Source organism: Salvelinus sp. IW2-2015, linkage group LG32 (assembly GCF_002910315.2).
Source record: "Salvelinus sp. IW2-2015 linkage group LG32, ASM291031v2, whole genome shotgun sequence".
In the NCBI taxonomy this organism is placed as follows: Eukaryota; Metazoa; Chordata; class Actinopteri; order Salmoniformes; family Salmonidae; genus Salvelinus; species Salvelinus sp. IW2-2015.
In genome coordinates this window covers 37,351,673-37,361,687 of record NC_036871.1, presented here as the reverse complement: position 1 = coordinate 37,361,687, position 10,015 = coordinate 37,351,673, and positions in this window count along the sequence as shown.

Genomic DNA, 10,015 nt, shown 5'->3' with positions numbered 1-10,015 from the left:
CCAAATGTGCGCCGCTCTATGGAACTCCCAATCACGGCCGGTTGTGATACAGCCTGGAATCAAACCAGAGTCTGTAGTGACGCCTCTAGCACTGAGATGCAGTGCKTTAGACCGCTGCGCCACTCGGGAACCTTAACCCCTACCTTTACCCTTACCCTAACCATAACCTGTACCTAACCGTAACCTTAACCTTTAACCATTTTAAATGTCAACCTCAATGTACCCCATTCTTATGGGACAGTGGTGCATCTAAATAGTCTAAATCTCCTCTCCTCAATAAGGTTAAATTACTGTGGAGTACAGGAGAGGGGTGAGAACGCACCCTTGTGGGGCCCTAGTGTTGAGGATCAGCGGGGTGGAGATGTTGTTTCCTACCTTCACCACCTGGGGGCGGCCCGTCAGAAAGTCCAGGACCCAATTGCACAGGGCGGGGTTGAGACCCAGGGTCTCGAGCTTAGAGATGATTTTGGAGGGTACCATGGTGTTAAATGCTGAGCTGTAGTCAATAAACAGCATTCTTACATTGGTATTCCTCTTGTCCAGATGGGATAGGGCAGTGTGCAGTGTYATGGCGATTGCATCATCTGTGGACCTATTGGGGCGGTAAGCAAATTGGAGTGGGTCTAGGGTATCAGGTAGGGTGGAGGTGATATGATCCTTGACTAGTCTCTCAAAGCACTTCATGATGACAGAAGTGAGTGCAACACGGCGATAGTCATTTAGTTCAGTTACCTTAGCTTTCTTGGGAACAGGAACAATGGTGGCCATCTTGAAGCATGTGGGGACAACAGACTGGAATAGGGATTGATTGAATATGTCCGTAAACACACCAGCCAGCTGGTCTGCGCATGTCCTGAGGACGCGGCTAGGGATGCCGTCTGGGCCGGCAGCCTGAGAGAGTTAACACGTTTAAATGTTTTACTCACGTTGGCCACGGTGAAGGAGAGCCCACAGGCTTTGGTAGTGGGCCGTGTCAGTGGCACTGTATTGTCCTCAAAGCGAGCAAAGAAGTTGTTTAATTTGTCTGGGAGCAAGACGCCGATGTTCGCGACGGTGCTGGTTTTCTTTCTGTAATCCGTGATTGACTGTAGACCCTACCACAACCGTCTCGTGTTTGAGCCGTTGAATTGCGACTCTACTTTGTCTCTATACTGATGCTTTGCTGGTTTGATTGCCTTYAGGAGGGAACAGCTGCACTGTTTGTATTCGGTCATGTTTCCAGTCGTCTTGCCATGATTAAATGCGGTGGTTCGCGCTTTCAAATTTGCGGGAATCCTGCCATCATTCCACGGTTTCTGGTTAGGAAAGGTTTTAATAGTCACAGTGGGTACGACATCTCCGATGCACTTGCTAATAAACTCGCTCACCGAGTCAGTGTATACATCAATGTTATTGTCTGAGGCTATCCGCAACATATCCCAGTCCATGTGATCAAAGCAATCTTGAAGCGTGGAATCCGATTGGTCAGACCAGCATTGCATAGACCTGAGCACGGGCGTTTCCTGTTTTAGTTTTTGTCTATAGGTTGGGAGCAACAAAATGGAGTCATAYCCAGATTTGCCGAAGGCAGGGCGGGGGAGGGCTTTGTATGCATCACGGAAGTTCCAGTAGCAATGATCCAGAATGCTACCAGCTCGTGTTGCGCATTCGATATGCTGATAGAATTTAGGAAGTCTTGTTCTGAGGTTAGCTTTGTTAAAATCCACAGCTACAATAAATGCAGCCTCAGGATGTATGGTTTCCAGTTTACATAGAGTCCAGTGAAGTTCTTTCAGGGRCGACGAGGTATCTGCTTGGGGGGATATACACTGCTGTGACTATAATCAAAGAGAATTCTCTTGGAAGATAATGCTGTCGGCATTTTATTGTAAGGAATTCTAGGTCAGGTGAACAAAAGGACTTGAGTTCCTGTATGTTGTTGTGATTACACCATGAGTTGTTAGTCATAAGGCATACACCCCCACCGTTCTTCTTACCAGAGAGATGTTTGTTTCTGTCGGCCCGATGCATGAAGAAACAGGGTGGCTGTACCGACTCTGACGACATATCCAGAGTGAGCCATGTTTCCGTGAAACAGAGAATGTTACAATCTCTGATGCCTCTCTGGAAGGCAACTCGTGCCCTAATTTCGTTCACCTTGTTATCTAGAGATTGGACATTGGCGAGTAATATGCTCGGAAGCGGTGGATGGTGTACTCGCCTTCTGAGACCAGTAGGCCGCTCCGTCCGCCTCTCCTGCGGCGACCGCGTTGTTTTGCGTCGGCCTCTGGGATTAGATCCCATGTCCAGGGTGGAGGTCCGAACAAAGAATTCGCTTTGGGAAAGACGTATTCCTGGTCGTAATGATGGTAAGTTGACATCGCTTTTACATCCAATAGTTCTTCCTGGCTGTAGGTAATAACACTTGAGATTTACTGGGCTAACAATGTAAAAGATAATACATGAAAAGGCGACCATCTCTGTCGGGGAAAGAAGCCACTATTGAAACKCCACATTTGTCATCCTCATTTGTGTTAAGAAATAATCATTTTCCAGCAATTGAGGTGTAGCTCAAATCTGACATAATGCATGAATTGATTTGTCTGCTGGAGTGTGGACAGTGCATGTCAATATACAGTAGTCTACAAAGCATACCAGACACAGTGGGCAATGTAGTGCGCATGTAGGCTATCTATCAATGCAGATRMTGTGMGAATTTCTATGCACGGGTGTGTGTTTGTAGTTGTGCGCGTGTCTACGTATGCCTCTGCTTATCTCCACATACTGTACTGACTCAGTGAGTGTGTAAATGTACTGGATATACATGATGGGTTTGCAGTTGGGTCTGCATTGCAAGCCCCATTGTCTGAGCCTCTGGCCTGGACATCTGTGTGCATGCGCTRGTGCAAGTGTGTGKATGTGCATGCTTGTGTGTGCGGCATGCCAGCAGGAGTGGGACCGTCCAGTCGTAGATCACCTCTGACCCCTGTTCTCWGATCAGCCCAAACCTCCCTCGTCAGGAGTTACACAATACAGCTGTATATCAAARGTGTTTTGCCTTGAAATGAATTYAGTCAACCCAACTCCATCAAGTGACTTCTGGCCTTTTAAGACAACTAAAGACAACTATGAGATTACCCTTTGATWCTGTTTATCAGTATTCAAATTGCTGTGTATTGAAGAAACTAGAGTCAAGCACGTTCCACCCTCATCTATCACAACTAACTTGGCTGGGATCAATGGTAATTGTCCACCTACACGGCCGAGACCTACTGCTTAGTCACATGCAGCTTGAGCCTCTCTCTCCCACTGTCTATCCTTCCCGCTGAGAGAGCCCTCACACTGGCCTCCTCTGTTCTGCTGCTGGCTGGATGACCAGGGTCTACTCTCACTAACAATCACATCCATTTTACCCCGACCAGGCCCATCCCCTCACAGCCCCACACCAGAATTCTCATGGATCCACTTGAAAGAATCTATCCGCCACTCTCTCGATCTCTCTTTTCTTTCTTATTTTCTTCTCTCTCTCTCTCCCTCTTGCTTTCGCTCTATCTTTCTCTCCACCTCTCTCTCTCTCTTTCTCTCTCTCCACCCCTATCTCTCTCTGTCTCTCTGTCTCTGTCTCTCTGTCTCTCTCTCTCCACCCCTCCATCTCTCTCTCTCTCTCTCTCTGTTTCTCTGTCTCTCTATGTCTCTCTCCCCCATAACAGTGTGTTTTAGAGCCCTCCCGAGACACTGATACCAATTAATTATTTTCGCAATATCCAGATTACGATCAATGACTCCATCTCCTCTCTAAAAAGGGATCGTTTCCTCTCTCCATTTTCTCTCATTCCCCCCGAATCCCTCCATCCTTTATGTGTTTAGTTCTAATGTATAAACTCCTCTCTTCAGATGGACACAATGGGGCCTTGTAACCCTGCTGGTGTTGATTCTGCCTCAGAACAGAGACAAATAATGTAGCTACGGTACCTGAATCTGGTAACAAGGTGACTGACTGATGTGAAAAGAGGGGATGGAGAGCGGAGGTGGACACTTCAGAGTCTCTTTGAAAGTGTATACTGTAGGCTGATTTTTAAGGTAATTTGGTCATTTTAGTGTGTGCTGCCCGGGTGCTGGACGTGTGTGTGTGTGTGTGCGTGTGTGTGTGTGTGTGTGTGTGTGTGTGTGTGTGTGTGTGTGTGTGTGTGTGTGTGTGTGTGTGTGTGTGTGTGTGTGTGTGTGTGTGTGTGTGTGTGTGCGAGTCACTGTTCATTTGGTCTGTCTCTGGGCTGTGAGTGACTGACTGCTGCCTCCTCCTCCTGTATGGCTGTCTCTTATACACATCTAGATGTGTATAAGAGACAGGTGTGTGTGTGTGTGTGTGCGAGTCACTGTTCATTTGGTCTGTCTCTGGGCTGTGAGTGACTGACTGCTGCCTCCTCCTCCTGTATGGAGCAGCAGTACATAGGGTATTATGGCTAAAATGCCTCATCTCTTTGCTCACCTGAAGACATACTGTAATGGACAAATTACTGTCGTCACTGGCTGCCATCGTCAGCTTAGTGGGGGCAGAGATGGGAGTGATACGACAGAGAGTAGACATTTGGTTATAATGAGCGTACCTCACTTCCTCAACATCTTTGGTATTTGGTKATTTAATAGGATCCCCATTAGCTGTTGCGGAAGCAGCAGCTACTCTTCCTGGGGTCCACACAGAACATGAAACGTAGTACAGAATGACATAATACAGAACATTAATAGACAAGAAAAGCTGAAGGACAGAACTACATCAATTTAAAAATGGCACACATCGCCTGCATATCAATACATACTGTACACACAAACTATCTAGGTCAAWTAGGGGAGAGGCGTTGTGCCGTGAGGTGTTGCTTTATCTGTTTTTTCATTTGAGCAATATGAGTCCATGCAATAATGGCTCTATATAATACTGTACGCTTTCTTGAATTTGTTCTGTATTTGGGGACTGTGAAAAGACACCTGGTGCCATGTCTGGTGGGGTAAGTGTGTGTGTCAGAGCGGTGTGTAAGTTGACTATGCAAACAATTTGGAATTTTCCACACATGAATATATATTATAAAAAGAAGAAGTGATTCAGTCAGTCTCTCCTCAACTCATAGCCAAGAGACACTGACATGCATAGTATTTACAGTTGAAGTCGGAAGTTTACATACACTTAGGTTGGAGTCATTAAAACTCATTTTTCAACCACTCCACAAATTTCTTGTTAACAAACTATAGTTTTGGCCAGTCGGTTAGGACATCTACTTTGTGCATGACACAAGTAATTTTTCCAACAATTGCTTACAGACAGATCATTTCACTTTTAATTCACTGTATCACAATTTCAGTGGGTCAGAGGTTTACATACACTAAGTTGACTGTGCCTTTAAACAGCTTGGACAATTCCAGAAAATTATGTCATGGCTTTAGAAGCTTCTGATAGGCTAAATGACATAATTTGAGTCAATTGGAGGTGTACCTGTGGATGTATGTTCAAGGCCTACCTTCAACTCATTGCCTCTTTGCTTGACATCATGGGGAAAATCAAAAGAAATCAGCCAAGACCTCAAAAAAAATGGTGGATCTTCACAAGTCTGGTTCATCCTTGGAGCAATTTCCAAAGGCCTGAAGGTACCATGTTCATCTGTACAAACAATAGTACGCAAGTATAAACACCATGGGACCACGCAGCCGTCATACCGCTCAGGAAGAGACGCATTCTGTCTCCTAGAGATGAACGTACTTTGGTGAAAGTGCAAATCAATCCCAGAACAACATCCAAGGACCTTGTGAAGAAGCAGGTACAAAAGTATCTATATCTACAGTAAAACAAGTACTATATCAACATAACTGAAAGGCGTTCAGCAAGGAAGAAGCTACTGCTCCAAAACCACCATAAAAAAGCCAGACTACGGTTTGCAACTGCACATGGGACAAAGATCGTACTTTTTGGAGAAATGTCCTCTGGTCTGATGAAACAAAATAGAACTGTTTGGCCATAATGACCATCATTATGTTTGGAGGAAAAGGGGGAGGCTTGCAAGCCGAGAACCACCATCCCAACCTGAAGCACGGGGGTGGCAGCATCATGTTGTGGGGGTGCTTTGCTGCAGGAGGGACTGGTGCACTTCACAAAATAGATGGCATCATGAGGCAGGAAAATTATGTGGATATATTGAAGCAACATCTCAAGACATCAGTCAGGAAATTAAAGCTTGGTCGCAAATGGGTCTTCAAATGGACAATGACCCCAAGCATACTTCCGAAGTTGTGGCAAAATGGCTTACGGACAACAAAGTCAGGTATTGGAGTGGCCATCACAAAGCCCTGACCTCAATCCTATAGAAAATGTGTGGGCAGAACTGAAAAAGCGTTGCGAGCAAGGAGGCCTACAAACCTTACACCACTCTGCCAGGAGGAATGGGCCAAATTCACCCAACTTATGTGGGAAGCTTGTGAAGACTACCCAACATGTTTGACCCAAGTTAAACAATTTAAAGGCAACGTTACCAAATACTAATTGAGTGTATGTAAACTTCTGACCCACTGGGAATGTGATGAAAGAAATAAAAGCTGAAATAAATCATTCTCTCTACTATTATTCTGACATTTCACATTCTTAAAATAAAGTGGTGATCCTAACTGCAGCTTAACTAGGTCTTTCCTTGCAGCACTCGACCACAAGACCAGACAATAGTGAAGATAAGATCAAATTAGAGCCTGCAGGACTTGCTTTTTGCAGTGCGATGTCATAAAAGCAGAGCATCTTTTTATTACGGACAGGCCTCTCCCCATCTTTACAACCATTGAATCTATATGTTTTGACCATGACAGTTTACAATCTAAGGTAATGCCAAGTAACTTGTTCAACAGCCACACCATTCATTACCAGATTCAGCTGAGGTCTAGAATGATTTGTACCAAATAAAATGCTCTTAGTTTTAGAGATGTTCAGGACCAGTATATTACTGGCTACCCATTCCAAAACAGACCAACTCTTTGTTAAGGTTTCAGTGACTTCATTAGCTGTGGTTGTTGATGTGTATATGGTTGAATCATCAGAARACATGGACACACATGCTTTGTTTAATGCCAGTGGCAAGTTATTGGTAAACACAGAAAAGAGTAGAGGGCCTAGAGAGCTGCCCTGCGGTACACCACACTTTGCATGTTTGAAATTAGAGAAGCTTCCATTAAAGAAAACCCTCTGAGTTCTATTAGATAGATAGCTCTGAATCCACAATATGGCAGATGTTGAAAAGCCATTCTCAACAACAGGTTAGGGTCAATAATGTCTAAGGTTGCTCTGAAATCTGACAGTACAGCTCCCACAATCTTCTTATTATCAATTTCTTTCAACCAGTCAACAGGCATTTGTGTCAGTGCAGTACATGTTGAGTGCCCTTCTCTATAAGCATGTTGAAAGTCTGTTATTAATTTGTTTATGGAGAAATAGGATTGTATTTGGTCAAACACAAAACACATTTTTCCAACAGTTTGCTAAGAGCTGGCAGTAAGCTGATATGTCTGCTGTTACAACCAGTAAAGGCCGCTTTACCACTCTTGGGTAGCAGAATGACTTTGGCTTCCCTCCAGGACAAAGACTTTCATCTAGTCTCAGATTAAAGATATGACAGATAGAAGTGGCTATAGAGTCAGCTACCATCCTCAGTAGCTTTCCATCTAAGTTTTCAATGCCAAGAGGTTTGTCATTATTGACTAAATTAAAACTGTTAAAACTTTTTGTTCTTTCTGCCCATAATTTCATTTAAAGTACCCCAAAGTTTTTTTTCTCCATTATTCTTTAAATCATTGATCTTGGCTTCATAATACAATTTCTTCTTCTTTTTTTTGAGTTTAGTCACATAATTTCTCAATTTGGGTTAAGTCAGCCAGTCTTATTAGCCACTCCTTTAGACCCATCTCTTTCAACCATATCGTTTTTCAATTCCTCATCAATCCATGGAGCCTTAATATTTCTAACAGTCAGTTTCTTAACAGGTGCATGTTTAACAATAATTGGAAGAAGCAATTTCATAAATTCATCAAGTGCAGCGTCTGGATGCTCCTCATGAATCACATCAGACCAATAAATATTTTTAACATCCTCCACATAAGAGTCACAGCAAAATATTTTGTATGATCTCTTATACACTATTTTAGGCCCAGCTTTTGGAACTTTGGCATTCCTGGATATAGCCACTATATTGTGATCACTGTATCCAATGGGTATGGATACAGCTTTGATAAAAGTTCTACAGTATTAGTAAAAATGTGATCAATACATGTGGATGATCTTGTTCCTGTAGTGTTTGTAAATACCCTGGTAAATTTATTAATAACCTGAACCAGATTACGGTCACTGGTTACACTGAAAATCTTCCTTTTGACAGGACAGCTTGATGAAAACCAGTAAATTATTCAGGTCCCCAAGAAAGTAGACCTCTCTGTTTACATCACATACACTATCAAGCATTTCACACATATTATTTTGATACCCACTGTTAGCACTTGGTGGCCTACAGCAACACTGSAAAATAAAAGGCTTTAMATGTGCCAAGCGAACCTGCAACCACAACACTTCAATAACACTTGCATAAGATATTCTCTAAGCATTACAGGGATATGGCTCTGAATATATACAGCAACACCTCCCCCATYAGCATTCCTGTCTCTTCTGTAGATGTTATGTCCTTGTATTGCTACTGCTGTATCCTCAAATGAATTACCTAAGTGAGTCTCAGAAATGGCTAATATAGGAATGTTATCTGATGTTTGTGAAAAGAATATGCACATTAAATCTTCCTGTTACACAAAAACATGCAATAGAAATATAGATACATGATCTCCACAGGATGAAAGCTCAGATTGGATCAAACTGATCTGAAGAAGTTCCAAAATCAGACAGTTATGCAGCCCTTGTTACATGTGCATGGAATGTGCTGCTTCACATGCACATGTACAGAGACACACACACACTCACTTCACTACAAACAACACTCACAGTCTCACTACAATACACCACTCACAGTCTCAATACAACACACCACAGCTACGTCAACCACTCCAATACGATACCATACTCACAGTTCTCAATACGATACACACTCACAGGCTCAATACGATACACACACTCACAGTCTCAATACGCATACACAACCACATCTCACCATACGAATACACACTCACTAGTCTCATACGATACACACTCCAGTCTCGATACGATACACACTACGGTCTCACTACAATACACACTCACAGTCTCAATACGATACACCACTCACAGTCTCAATACGATACACACTCACAGTCTCACTACAATACACACTCACAGTCTCACTACAATACACACTCACTCTCAATACAATACACACTCACTGTCCAATACAATACACATTCACAGTCTCAATGCAATACACACTCACGTCCTATATACACACTCACAGCTCACATGAATACACACTCACTGTCTCAATATGATACACACTCACAGTCTCAATACAGTACACACAGTCAAATACTATACCAACTTTCTCAGATGAGCAAATCCTGTCTGGCTGAGGAGGACATTACCAGTTATTATCACTCGGTTGTGTCTCTTGTCATGCAGCACCAGACCCCAGTGTCAACTCACCTCGTTGGTAAACAGAACTGTTGTTGTGCCAAAGAGCCACACAACCATGCCTGTACTCACTACCACCCCACCTCAGCCCTACGAGCCCTGTACCCCCTCTTCCTCTGCCCTCACCAGGGTTTGTGACCAGTGCCACCCTTCAGCCCCTCTGCTCTGTCCACACCCAATCTACCATTGGCATCCGCCCCAATCCCCAAGAAATAGGAGACAACCGTGTGTGTGTGTGTGTGTGTGTTGGTGTTGTGTGTGTGTGTTTGTGTTGGGTGTGTGGTGTTGTGTGTGTGTGCGTGGGTGCTGTGTTGCGTGTGCGTGTGCTGTGCGCGTGTGCGTGCGCGTGCGTGTGTGTGTGTTGTGTTTCTCACTGTGCCTGCTGTTATCCTGAGTGGGCAGGGGGGTGCG